We start from the raw sequence: 14,052 nt of genomic DNA on the forward strand, positions 1-14,052 counted from the left end.
CCAACCATACCCTGTGGTGCATTAGGCACAGCACAGCCAGCCAAGGGAAGGGATTGTCCTGCTCTGCTCTGCGCTGGTGCAGCCTCACCTCAAGTACTGGGTGAAGTTTTGGGCACCACAGTGTAATACGGACATAAAATTATTGGAGAGTGTCCAAAGGAGGGCTACAAAGGGTGTAGAGGGGAAGAAATATGAAGAGCAGCTGGGGTCCCTTGGTTTGCTCAGCCCAGAGCAGAGCAGGCTGAGGGGAGGCCTGATGGCAGCCTGCAGCTCCCTCACGAGGGAGGCGGAGGGGCAGGCGCTGAGCTCTGCTCTCTGGGGACAGCGACATGACCCAAGGGAACGGCATGGAGCTGGGACAGGGGAGGGTCAGGCTGGGGGTTAGGGAAAGGTTCTGCACCCAGAGGGTGGTCAGGCACTGGGACAGGCTCCCCAGGGCAGTGGTCATGGCACTGAGTCTGCTAGAGTTCAAGAAGTGTTTGGACAATGCTCTCAGATGTATGGTCTGATCTTTGGGTGGCCATTTGTGGAGCCAGGAGTTAAACTTGATGATCCTTGTGGGTTCCTTCCAACTTGGGATATTCTATGATTCTATGATTTAGCATATGGGCTCTGAAGCATAACAATATTAAAGACAAAATTTCTGAATTCCTTTAATTTGGGGTGTCTCAGTGATTAAATGTCCAACAAGAAACACCTGGGGTTTGATTTCACTGAGCTGTTGATGATCTACCACTTGTTCAAATTTCATCTACAGTGAGAACTGTCAGTGCTACACAGACACTTATACCCTGATTTTCAGAAGTGTAGCCAAGGAAGAAATTATTTTCCTATCTATTAAAGCTTTATCAAAATATCATTTTTCCTCATCCAAGTAGTGAAAATTATTTGAAACATTACCTAAGAGACTATCACGATAGGAATTGAGAGGGTAGTCCAATCTTTTGCCTAAGACAGTAAAAGCCTGAGTTTCAAGTTGCTGCTCTGAACCTGACAATTCAAACCTACGTCTCTTCTGTAAGTTCCCTACACCACAGTATTGGTCATCATAGGGTGGTACTATCTCTTTCTCTTATTTAAAAAAGAAATTCCATATTGAACCTGAGACTTTCCATCAAAAGTGAAGGGAAATCCAATCCTATTAAAAAAAGTTTTGATAAGGCAGCACTGTCTATTGACCCTTTTCTTCCTTCTTACCTTTGCCAGAATGTTTCACAAAAATAATCTAAATCTGAATTAGCTCTTATCTTAAGCTTGGCAGATGAAAAAGCACTTCCAGAGGCCAGTTATCACACAGGAATAGAAACCAGTTCTCATAAGTTTTGGTGAGACATATAACCACAAAAGACCATCTGCCATCTTTCTGATGCCCTTTCTGGTGTGCAAGAACATAGCACTATACACCTCCTAACTTTGGCAAGTCCTACTGCTGGGGGAAGGGTTCCCAATGTCAGCTTCATTCATTAAAAGTCCACATTCCTTCTTTGAAAATGTTCCAGCCTAAGATCCCATGAGGCAAAGACTCAAGGAAAAATTAAACTGGAGAGAAGGGTCCTAAATCTCATCCTTAATGGAGATGGAGTGAAGACAGGAAGAGTGATGTGACTTGAACAACTCAAGGGTGTTCAAATTGTTTTGAGCATTTTGAAGATATTTAAAGGACTTCTAGGGAAAACAAACAAAAAGACCCCTACAATTTATTAAAAAAAAAAAAAAAGTAAAATGCTAGTATGTGATGTGACTTGTACGTAATACATGTGTAACTAACATTTAGGGATAATGGAGCTGGAAAAAAAAGAAGAATTGTATGATAAATTATACATATTTCTGTAATAATATAAATCTATAGTAACATAGATCCAAAGAGGCACAACATCTGTTAAGAAATTCAAGCTTTAATAAAAATATAAGGACATTTTTGCCTCTGTATTTTAACTAGAGGGAAGAAAAAAGGCTAGCTTTCTCCTAAATTTCTCTGCCCTCTCACCCACAACATCTCAATCTCCAGTGAGCACACATAGATCATGTCTGCCTTGGAACACAGCAGTGCAACAGAAGAATTAAAATTAACAGATGAGTCCAAGGAACAAAAACAGCTAACAAATGTATCTTGTTAGACTGCTGTCAGAGAACAAGATTTTTATCAGAAATGCTGTTTTTCAGAGGACACCAGGATAATTTCCTCCTAATAAATTTCCATCTTATTGAGAGCGGCTAACATTCTGCCAGTCAGAGGGAATCTCCCAAGGGTATGGCTCGCACAGCTCTCCTACCACTGGATTAGATGTATGCACACGTTTTAAAATACAGTAAGTACAGAGTGCCTATAAAAGTGCATAGAGGTGTTTTTAAAAACACACATCAGTGTTAGAAGTTTGCCCCTTTTTAAAACAGATTCAATACTTTGTTTATTGCAGTCTTTTCCCCTGAATTCAGAGGAAATGAGTGTGCATAATTCCACATTCCCTGTAAGGCAAAAGGAGAACATTGGTCTAAATAGTTTGTGGTGTTGTCTTGTAATTTCCATGAATCAAAGCATATTTTTTTTTAGTTCCTCACCTATAATTTTTCATAAATATCTATCCTTTCCCTTTAAAAATATTTAGAGGGAAAAAAGAACTGTGTGTCATAGGGTATTAGCTGATTAGTTCATTCAAACAGTGCTAATTATAGGTTTAATTGCTTAAATGTGAAAGTCATTTATTTAAATTAGCTGCATCAAACATACAGTATGCTCAAAAACTGAAACATTTTGGTACTGGGAACCAGGGTTATTTTCTGTAAACAGAACATGCAAACTATAAGATGAGAAACAATGTGCCTCTATGTACTGATCAGCAAACTCATTTAAACCCCAAACTCCCTCCTCCCCTGCCTCTGGGGTCGGAGAACAGCCTCATTTGAACAATGACTAATGGAATGTACTGAAATGTGCGGAGGGTTGAAAGGAGAAATACTATTCAAGCCAACAAACTCATTTCATTTGTGATTTAGAGGGGCACTGCACCTTTCCCCTGAACTCCTCCTGAGAAGGAATGAATAGGCATCTCAAGGTTATGTAAAAACTGGTATTTTGGGTGAAAAGTGTATTAGTTTTTAGAATAATAAATTAAGAAATAAATAAAGGTTTCTTATGCCATAAAAATTCCGCAGGGAAAAGATATTTAAACTGCAACAAAAAGGTAGCCAGAGCTGTAGTGACTATAGGTATGACAGAAAGAGTTTGACTGTGTATTAAAAAATATTTGAATTAAATACACAAGAGATGGGCTCAGCTTTTTAATCTGAAAAAAAAAAAAAAAAGAAAAAAAAAGAACCGTTAAAAAAAAAAAAAAAAGAGAAAGAAGAGATTTTTAAAGAAGAGAAAACATTAGACAATTAACATACTGAAGAATGCCTTGCTGCCAATCCCTCCATCTTCCTGTGTTGACAAAGGAATGCATATATACATACAGATAAACGTTCATTTTTTAAGAAGGAATTTTTCTGAGGAACAAAGAGATTCAAAAGAGCTAGATTCCCCAGACATATCAGTTTTCATGTTCTGTATCTCTGTTCCGTCTGTAATCAAGTTGTATCTGAATGTTATTGCATTTTTCTAAACCTTCAAGTTGATATTAAGCTCCAGTGTTCTCAACAACATTATGGAAGTACACACGACAGCAGCAGCAAAGGCTGCTGGATGCAGAAAGCTCCTCTTAATTTAATAAGGGTTTTTAAACCAAACGCTATGCACCATTGACTATGCAGGAAAGCTATTTTTTGCTGCAAAAGTTCCCAGCTCATGAATATCCTTGTACGCTCCTCTGTGCACAGCCTCTCTCAGTGCCCCCTTTTCCTGCTGAGAGGGTCAGATGGCCACAGGAGAGCCTGACCCCCTGTTTACATTTCACTGTGCAGATTACACAGTGAAGAATAATACTACAGCTGGTTACTGCTTACAATTATTTATTTTAAAGGAAAAAAAAGGCACAAACCTTTACAACCTGAACTTATATAAATCCATCTGTTTCTTTATCTTTCCATGCAACTTGCTATTTATTTTTTACTTCTAAATTTTATATATCCAATCATTACAAGCTCAGAGCTTCGTTTTTGTGTGGGGGGAATGGTTGTACTTCTGCTCCATGTAATGCAACATCTTAACTTGTAAAGTAAAAAATGTTTAGGAAATAGTATGGTCGTATTTTTGGCAAGCAAACAAAGGTGGGGAGTAGGTACAATTCTAACATCATGCAGCAATGAGTGATGGAGAAAGCAATTTGCTCCTATGCTGGGGTCTTAGCCAATAGTTTCATCTCTAATTTTTAGGGACCCTTGCTCTCCTGACGTACACAGATGCCCCAACAGAGAAACAGACTTTGGGATGTCTTCAGCAGAAATACACTTAAACATAATAACATGCACAAAAAAAGTACCAAAAAAAAATAGTATTGCAAATTTAGAAAGTCAGTTGTGGATAGTTTTCACTGAGATTAAATCTAAATTGAGTGGATTTCCAACGTGATCAGGAACAGCATGTTAAGGGAGAGAGTTGGAGACGTATCCTCAGGGGATTTATGTGGTTATACCTCCAGATGATCCCAGGGCAGTTTGAAAATGAGATACAAAGGGCTCAATTCTGCCCTCATTTACACAGCACTTAACTCTGATTTTCATGGCATTTAAACAAGAATGTCATGTAAAGTGTCTTGATCATTGAAAATGGTGCCAAATACATATTCTCCCCTCCAGATTATTGCATGCAATTCAGATCATGGTACATTTACATGAGTAGAGATGGCCTTTAGAAAAGAGGTACAGAGATTAAAATAGAGGTTGCAAGGAAACTAATCGGAATTGCCCTATTTCTTAGATACTTAGCCAAAATAACCAAGCAAATTACAGTTTCCTTAGCAGCTTGTTTACAGTTGTATTTGTCAGAAGAAAGTGCTATTTATATACTAGATATACTTCATAAAAATGCCCAGGATCCAAATGCCACGTTCAGAATGCTGTCCTTTAAGACTATCATCTAATTTGTTAATATATGTAAATCTATAATATGGACAGTAAGAGGGAAGGAAGAGGGATGCGTCACGTCTTCCATTCATCATATGATATCGTGGTAATATGTCTCCTCATTCTAAGGTGTTTTAAAAGCTTAGCTTTTCCCAGTTACAGAGAGTTATGTTGCCCTCTGGATAAAAGATGGAGAAATACATCCTAATGCTGACTTTTCAAGGACCACTATTATCCAACATAATAGATACATTGTATGCAAGTGCCCACTTCTCTGTGCGGGTGCCTGCTATGAAGGTCCCTGTTTTACCTTATTCCCATGTAAAAACATCCTCAGCCACTTAAGTGAACACAAGATGGAGAGCCGAAAGGTGTTAGGGTATGTTGTACTTGTGATATTTTAGTTGTTGCCTTTAATAACTCCTAATTAAACACCATACCTAAATTAAAGTGTGATACCAACAGTTGTGGTCCTGTTCTGGATGGGACCCTTCTACGAAAATAACCATAAGATTCTGTGAAGAGACATGCTACAGGTATCCTTCAAAATCAAAAACAACTATGAATAATATGATAAGGTCACAAGTCTCTTCTCAAAAATTTTCTTGTTTGTTTCGTTTTTGATACTTCCTCAGGCTATGAATTTAAGGTGCCAGGCAAAAGAGTGGGCTAATCCAGCAAGTTCTCTTGTCCAGTTTTATGCATTCACATTGCTGTCTTTGAACACTGTCAGCTGAACTAAGGGAAGGATATTACTCTGAGGGCTGGCTCAGGCTCAAACCTGAAAACTCGGTGTCTGAAACTTAGCAGAAGCTAAGCAGAATTTACAAGTATGGGCAAGACGAAAACTTCGTCTCAAGGCTCAGGTTCCTGCTCAGAACATAAAGAAGAGCCTTTAATGAATCAAAACCCTCACTGATACACATTTTGACAAATTTCAATTTATGTCTATTTTTTTTTAAAGTTGTTTGTTGCATATTTGGCAACCTTAGAATTATGTTTTGTTTGGGAAATAGATAAAGATAATGCAACATGAATGTACTCATTTACTCAGCACGATGCGCTACAGCAGCAGAAGCAGTTTGTACCCCTCTGTTTTCAATCTCTGCAAGTAATGCAGCAAATAGATTGTATGATGCATTATAAATTATATGATACATAATAGTGATTATCATCACTACCCAAAATAATACAGAACGTAACAAGAAACTACTAGCAAATATTCTGTGAAAGCCAACTTTGAAATTTTGTGTCAATTTATTCTACCAGTTAGTCCTAAAATAAAAGGCCAGAAAAAATACTATGTAGTCTACCTACAATCAAAACAAAACCCAACACTTCTGTTATAAAATTGCTAAAACTAACAGCCAAAGATCTATTTTACCACCATATCTTGAACAGTATGTATACCTGTGATACTAAAACCTTATTTGAAATAGTTCATAGACAAGTGTAAAAAAGGCAAAATCACAACACCATAATTTTCTCTCCAACCTACAGGCTGAACTTGCTGACGATGTTCAGTGAATACCTTTTTTTTTTTTTTTTTTCTTCCCTTTGAATTCTCCTTGTGCACTTACAACTAAAGCAATGCAGATATATTTCAAAATAAAAATGATGCCCACCAGGACAGGAGAAGGCGTTAACTTTTCTTCCCCAGCTCAATTCATTTTCAATTTGGATTTGCTGTGAGTTCTGTAAGAGAGATTAGAGGGATTCCTGCTGTAGCAATTTCTCCTGCAAGGCACCTTTATGTGTGCTATAAAATGACCAAAAGATGGTGTAAGTTTGTAGTGAACATATGGTCTTCTTTTCCACATATTGTCTAAGAATTTGTACAAACAAAGGACCTATATTTCACTTCCTAAAAGCTTTTTCTTTTATAGAAATGAAAAAGTTGGTCAAAACCTAGGCTAGCAAGGGTGTCTGGTACTACTTTCTTAGTCAGGGAGTGCTGACTGCATTTTTATATCTCTAAACGTTATTAACTTTACTGACATCAAAGAAGGCTCATACCCTTAACACAATATGAAAAAAATAAGGTATCTAGCTGTACTGGCCTCATGTTTCATTGTGCTATCACATCACAAGCTGCTGCACTGATAGAAGAAATCACATATCCTCTACAAGAAAAAAAAAAAAAAAAAAAAAAAAAGAGAGAGAGAGAAGAGAAATGTATGTATAAAAGTCTTTGAAAGTTCTGTAAATGCACATTAGGCACTGACTGCATTTCACTAGCACAATACAAGCTGCTTTGACAGCAAAGTCACAAAGTCATGTATCTTTAGCAAAGACAATAGAGAAGAGAGAATTTAAAGTTGCCATTAGGGAGCACAAGTGAATAAAGAGTAGTGTTTCTAGTGGGGTCTTCCTTTGAATTTTTAAAGCATGACAATATTACTAGAGCACCAGCTGTTCCCACCAGCCATACTGCACACAAGTAGCATGGTCATTCCTAAAAATATGCCCATCAAATCATCAATGCCTTAATTAACCCAATTCTTATCTCAAAGACTAGCAAAAGGAAAAGAAAAATAACATGAAAGAACACCAATTCAAAGACTTGCACTATGATAGAAGCATAACTGGCACAAGAAAAATAAGAGTTTTTCTTGTTGCAGACAGCAACCTCCAGGCAGGCTACAGCTTCCCCAGCTAACTTCTCATCGACCTGTTGGGACCCAGATATGGGCAACTTCCCTCTCAGTTAGGGAGACAAAGCACGGGTGGAAGCAGATAGCTATCTGCCTCCAAAAATCACTTGTAGGCAATTATATACAGAGAGACATTTTTGAACTGGAGGGTAGGAAACATAGGACAAGTGGGTTTGTTTAGTTTTGGTTTTCTGCAATATCTATCACAAATATGGAACACAAGCCACACGTTAATTTAATAAACTCGTAGGTATTATGACTGTCCTGGTTATGTGCATGTATACTTTTTAATACAACAGGGCTTGTTGGAAACCATATCACTATGTTCCTGTAATGCAACTCAAATCACGGTCACTGGGTTAGGGCATATGCCTCAGGTATGTGTGTGTGTATGTGATATATCAAAAATACCTCGCGTTTTATTGCCAGGTATAATAACCTTTCACAAACACTGGACAAAAGCGTGTATGGAGGTAGTAGCACTTCAGTGGAACTGGCAGATTGCAACTCATCTACTGGTGTAACATGATACGTGTTTTCTATTTAATGTGTTGGGAGAAATCTAAACACAGTTAAGATTTTTATTTTTATTACTTTCATTTTCCCCTTTCCCAACGTTCTTTCAGTAGCACAAGCACTGAAAGCTGAACAAAACCCATAATGTGATGTTTAAAATAGTTACCGTTTTTCAGGGGTATTTTTTAGGAGGTGGCAGAGATTGAGAGATTGTTTTCTAAATTAACAGTCCAAGATTTATGGGCAATTTGAGTGGTACCTGGAAAATCGAAGGAGTGGGAAGGAGAGAAAGAAGTAATGGTGTTGTATTCCAAGGTAGAAATAAAAAGCTTCTGTTGTCAAATTCTTATTACCAAGATTTAATACTTTTGCTTATTTATTTGGGCAAATAGTTAAAGTTTCTCATCTCAGTCTTGAAATATGGCTTGAAAAACCTGGATTAGGTTAACGGGTCCAACTGATCCTCTGTTGAGGTAGAAACAGGAAAAAATGTCACATCCCTTGACTACTGCACTGATACCTGAAATTCTGCAGCTAGCATGGAGTGGCGTGGCATACGAGCTAAAACACAAGCCTTACTACCTCAACTATAATGCTAAAGGAAATATTTAATATCCATATGTTTAGACTGCTAAGAGGTCCCAGGTAATATGGACCCAAGGGTTCAGGCTGCTATAAGTTAGCTCTCCCTGTACCAATCCCACCGCTCAATCAAATGAAAAGCAGCTTGGTCTGGCAGCTGGCTTCAGAGCCTAGACCTCTCCCAAAGGCAACCTAAAGATACTGGGTTATTCTACAGAGGGTTCCTGTGGCATACTCAGGGCTATCTTGTTACATATGGAGAATCACCTACAGTCATACAGGAAGCACCAATGCTAACGCTGTGTGTCTTCTAAGGCTCTCCCCACAGAAAAAGCTTGTGCTTTGCTTAGTGGAGATTCAGAGTTGCAGTCACTGCTGCTTTTCACATATGCATATTGTTAAACATTTACGTTAGAGAGGATGGGGTCAAAGAACAATGCCTTGCAACTGGAGCAGAAGGCAGTGAGGTCTATGGGGATTATTTTTAATTTCCAGAGTTCATTCCAGTGTGAGATCAGCCCTGGAGAAAGTTTTCCTCTCCACAGGGATGAGTTTTCCCCTTAGCACAGAATGCTCCATTTTTCAGAGAAATGTAGTGATCAACAAATGCTTTCTGTATCTTTTACATATCCCAGACAAGGCAATGAAGTATGCTGAAGATAAGCAATGTCTTCCTGAATCTGATTTAAAATCTACATGGAAGCCAGTGAAAGCATCAGAGGACAGATCTGATACTCTCACAGTAGGTTGTATAGCTGAGAATACATGTTTTAAAGAGTCTCTGTTCTCGGAGGCTTTTACATGCTGAAGATATCATAACGGGTATAATACATGTTCAGAGTTCATATAATAGTAACAAATGTACCAGTATCTGAGCGTAGATCCTCAGCTGGAGATGACAGCCAGTATTACATGCATAAACCATGTCCTAGAAGTTTTAGCATCAGCAAAGCAAACGTAATTTTTCCTGAAAATAATCCTTTATAACGTAAGTAAAGCCTAGGTAAGGCCACTCAAATTCTATGAAAATGAACATAGCAATTTCTGAAATCATCTAAGTATTTCATTATTTTTTCATGCTTCAAATTTCAGCTTTCCTTCAAATTCACATTCAATGCCTGGTACATTTTAACTTGAAGACTTTACATCTAACAGATTACTATCTCTAGCTGCCTTGTTATTTATTTAAAACTTGTCAATAACTAAATAAATCCATAGCTATTTATTGAAGGAAAAAAGAGCCAGAAATATTTATTTTAAAATAATAAATTTCAGCCATTTAAAAGCATACATCTGATTTTATATTTACACCACAGTGTAAGCACCTTTTTGTAGCATTATGTTTAAACATCATAAAAAAAATCCCAGCAATTTATTTTACAATATACCCACATATCTTAGAATTTATAGATAAAATATTTCATTTTGTTTTTCTCAGTGTCCAGAAGGAATAAACAGGTTATGAAGTGTCTACACTTGCATCCTTGTAAAAATAGCATATTAGAAAAACACCTTATACTTTCAGATGTTTCAGAGAACATTTCTTCAGAGTTGAAGCTGACAATTAAACAGAGGATTCTGGAAACTAGTCCAAAGAAATAGTTCATCTATAACACACAGAGTTGTGCTAGAAACTAGCTACATGTGACCTATTTATTATTTGTCCTTTATATTTGGGCGAATATACCCAGTCATATTTATTCAGGAAGTACAGAGTAAGTACAGAGTACAGTAGTTGTTTTAAACTGAATTGATGTAGGTTTCATGCCTACTCTGTGTACAGAAAATGTCTCACAGTGTCGCCAGTGGACAAAATTACAGCATGAACTGCAATGAAGAACCCGGACAAATGAGCTCTGAGCAGTTGAGTTGCCCTTTTTTTCTGCTAGTATCAGAAATTCACTTTATAGTAGTGGCAGCAACTGCCTATTTATTTTAGCTGATCCAAATAATGTATCACTGGCTAATTAGGAAAGAGATATTTCCTAACAATCTTGCAGACAGAGTTTACTAAATGGTTTCATTTACTATTCAGTATAGTTAAAATTTTAGTACTTTTGATATGGTACCAAATAGGCTTAAACAATTGTGACAGCTGGGAAGAGGCAGGCTATTTTTTTTTTTTTTTGACTATTTTGCAAGCTTCAATTAAATACCCGCAGTTGAGGCACTCCCATAAATAATCATAAAACTCTTCTACAGTAGAAAATAGAGCCAAAATAATGTTATTTCTTGAAACAAGAAGTTGCAAGAAAGTTTAGACTAATTAAAAACAATCTGAAATATCCTCTTTTTCATAGGTTCAGGCACTGTGGGAAAAGGAACGCAAATTGGAAGGCAGGAAATGGCCTCTTACATGCACACATACACAAGCCACAAACACTATTACAAACACTAGCTGTTGAGCAACATATAGATCATCATTAATGCCATTAAGTGTATCTCAAAGCCTTTCCCAAGGGGCCCACTTTGTCAGAACAACAACAAGATAAAAATATGGGTGCCAGTTCATGTGGGGAAGTGGATTATGCTGGAATAGTGAAAGGGATTGCTGACCCACCTTACTCAGAAATCCATGTCCCCAGAGCATGGGCACACAGAAGTACCAGGCTGCCATAGTTTACAGACAAGATTTTAAACTGAATGTCAACTGGAGACTTTTGTAAACAAGATCTTGCCCCACAATTAGAAAAACGAACCCAACACCTGAACTAGAATGGATTCAAACCTCTGGAAGACAGCTGTCTTTGGTCATCTCACAGAGATTTTGCTGTTCTTAGTGTTCTGTCTCCTACAGAGAACAGTAAAACCAAAGCCCTACTGTGTGTGTGCATAACCAGTGGCAGCTGTTTTGGAAAGCCTAGGCTAAGAAGCCTGGACATCAGAAGAGACTGGTAAGTTAGTCCTTGATAAAATAGCAAAGCTGTTGGTCCTTGTTTGCATTTGTCAGGCCAAGAGAATGGGAAGTAACTGTGACAAGATGGAAACTTTTTTTTGCTTTTCTCCTTGTATCTAAACTGGTAAAGTTTACTTACTTTATATAACTCATGAGAAATTCAATCACAAAGCAAGCTTTTCCTTGTAGCTCCATGTCCAAGGGATTGCTTAGCCCTTGTCTTTGCTGAGATTCTGATAGGCTGGGTAAAATAACTGCAAAAAGATGTTCTCAGTGAATGGAAACTTGCTGCAAACTGCACTTTAATAGGGAAACAAATTGGTTTGGTCACAAAGATTGGAAAAAAACCTTTGTGTCTAAAAATGTTGATTATTTATTTTCAAAATAGCTTTTTTACTTTGAGATGTGACTTATCATTCAAAAGAAGATAAACTATTCAAAATAAAATTAAATGCTTTATCCCAGTTTCATCTCTCAGTTTTAATTATTTATTTCACCAAGAACAGACAAATTCTTGTTTGAATTCTGTAACAGACCTCAAAAATCAGTTAGTTGTCTAGCCCACTTAAAATCTTATAGGCATTGCCAGAGAGAAGAAGTTCAGCAACACAACTAAGAGCACAGGAAAAATCTGTAACTAGTTTCCATAATGTGGACAAATTAATACATGTTCTCCCAGTGTTCTGTATTGCCACTAGACTGTGGCATCAAACACAATACAAGAAATTGAAGAGCAGGAAGAGCCAAGAGTGTCGTCCTAAGCAAAGATGCTCCCCATCATCTCTGGCATACAAGACTAGCCAAAACTGAGCATTCGGAGATATGCATAGGGAGATTTGAAGGAAGACAGCAAAATGTGGTATATATCATGTTGTAAAACAAGTGACACTCATCCGCTAGCAAATTGCCAACATGTCATTCCTAATTTGCTGTCTAGTTTTACACTATCCATGCAGATAGATCAAGCCATTTTCACTAATATGTGTAGAACCTAGAGCAAAAACCATGTTAAATGCAAAAAGTATGAACTTGAATTTCTACTTTTACTGCTATAGCTCAGCTGCCCAGTTGTGTTTGGGAAACTTCACTTTCTCCATTTTGATGAAAATTTCATCTTCGAGCCATGAGAGCTCATGTCTGTTGTAAGATTTCCAAAATCTTAGAATTTGTCAAAAGTTTTACCAATGTATCTATTTGAATTCTCTTTGTCAAACATTGACACAAAGTTAATGTCATTCCAAATGTGTACACATCTTCCATAGGATGAATTCAAAACTGCAGTGACCAAAGAGCTGTAACATGAGAGTCAGCTCTAAAATATGTGAAGGAAATGAAGAAGAAAGTAATAAAACTACATAATGAGAGGATATTATAAAATATCCATTAGATTTAGGAATGTTTATTTTCATTATGTCTCTGATACTGGTTTAAAATGGGCCAAATCCAAATGTAGAAGCATATGCGTTCAAGAGAATTTTCTGTCTTTGGAGATTTCACTAACAGGAAAGCTTTAAGAGCCATTGAGTTAGTCCTTGGATTTTGAATTGATGTATGTGCCCTTTGCTTCTTTAAGATGATGCACAAACTACCTTAATTACTAAATAAAGCAGTTCAGATCTCAGAGAAGTATTATGTATTTGGCTTAAGGAAAGGGAATCTCATGAAGCAATCTAAATGCCTTCAGGTAATGCAAGTACAATTGCCAGTGAGTTACGTGCCTGCAATTCAGAGCAAATTTTGGGCTCATTTGATGCAATTAAGTATTAATTATTATTATTTATTTATTTATTTATTTTTCTCTCCTCCTAACAGGTCAGTAAGAAAAGGAAAAAAAAAAAAAAAAGCTGCACAATGATGCAGAACCTGTCCTCCTGCCCCCAAATGAACGAGACTATAGTCAGTCAGGCATAGTCTGTACCGCTTCCCCCTAAATAACAGGATTCTAGAAAATGATCACAACCACCATGTTTTGAAACAAGCTTCCACAAAATACTGCAAAACATGGTGGTATGAATTTGAACACTCCGCATACTGAAGTAAAATTGTCAGTGAGGTAGTGAGCCCATAAATACCTTCTGACAGAGTCTTACAAAGAAGGATGGCAGTGATCCATGGTGATTTCTCTGGTAGCAAGCAGTTTTCAGGCTTCCCATATGAAGAGTGAAGCCCGAAAAGAAGCTGACTGCAGAGTCCTCCTCCTCAGGGGTTCTGCAGATCAGCAGACAAGGCTGCATGAGAAATGCTGTAGCATCTGTGACGAAAGCAAACGTACCTAATAATAAAAGACTCCATTTTCAGTCAAGAAGCTATACTGTTCCATGTTTTTTGAAAAAGAAACAGAAATTCCAACTTTGTGAGATTCACCCCATAAATACACATAGCTCCCCACCTCCCCTCTACTGG

The 14,052-nt window shown here is 37.5% G+C and overlaps 1 protein-coding gene across 1 annotated transcript in view; it reads right to left on the minus strand.

Moving 5' to 3' along the window:
• The window catches only part of LDB2 (LIM domain binding 2), a 244,960-nt gene extending 231,222 nt beyond the window's left edge, over positions 1-13,738 (minus strand). The window contains exon 1 of the mRNA XM_084516471.1: positions 13,722-13,738. The gene's annotated coding sequence lies outside the window, so the exon portion shown is untranslated. The remainder of the gene's footprint in view (positions 1-13,721) is intronic.
• Positions 13,739-14,052: the final 314 nt, after the last annotated feature.

This window comes from Aythya ferina, assembly GCF_964211825.1.
Source record: "Aythya ferina genome assembly, chromosome: 4".
Taxonomy (NCBI): Eukaryota; Metazoa; Chordata; class Aves; order Anseriformes; family Anatidae; genus Aythya; species Aythya ferina.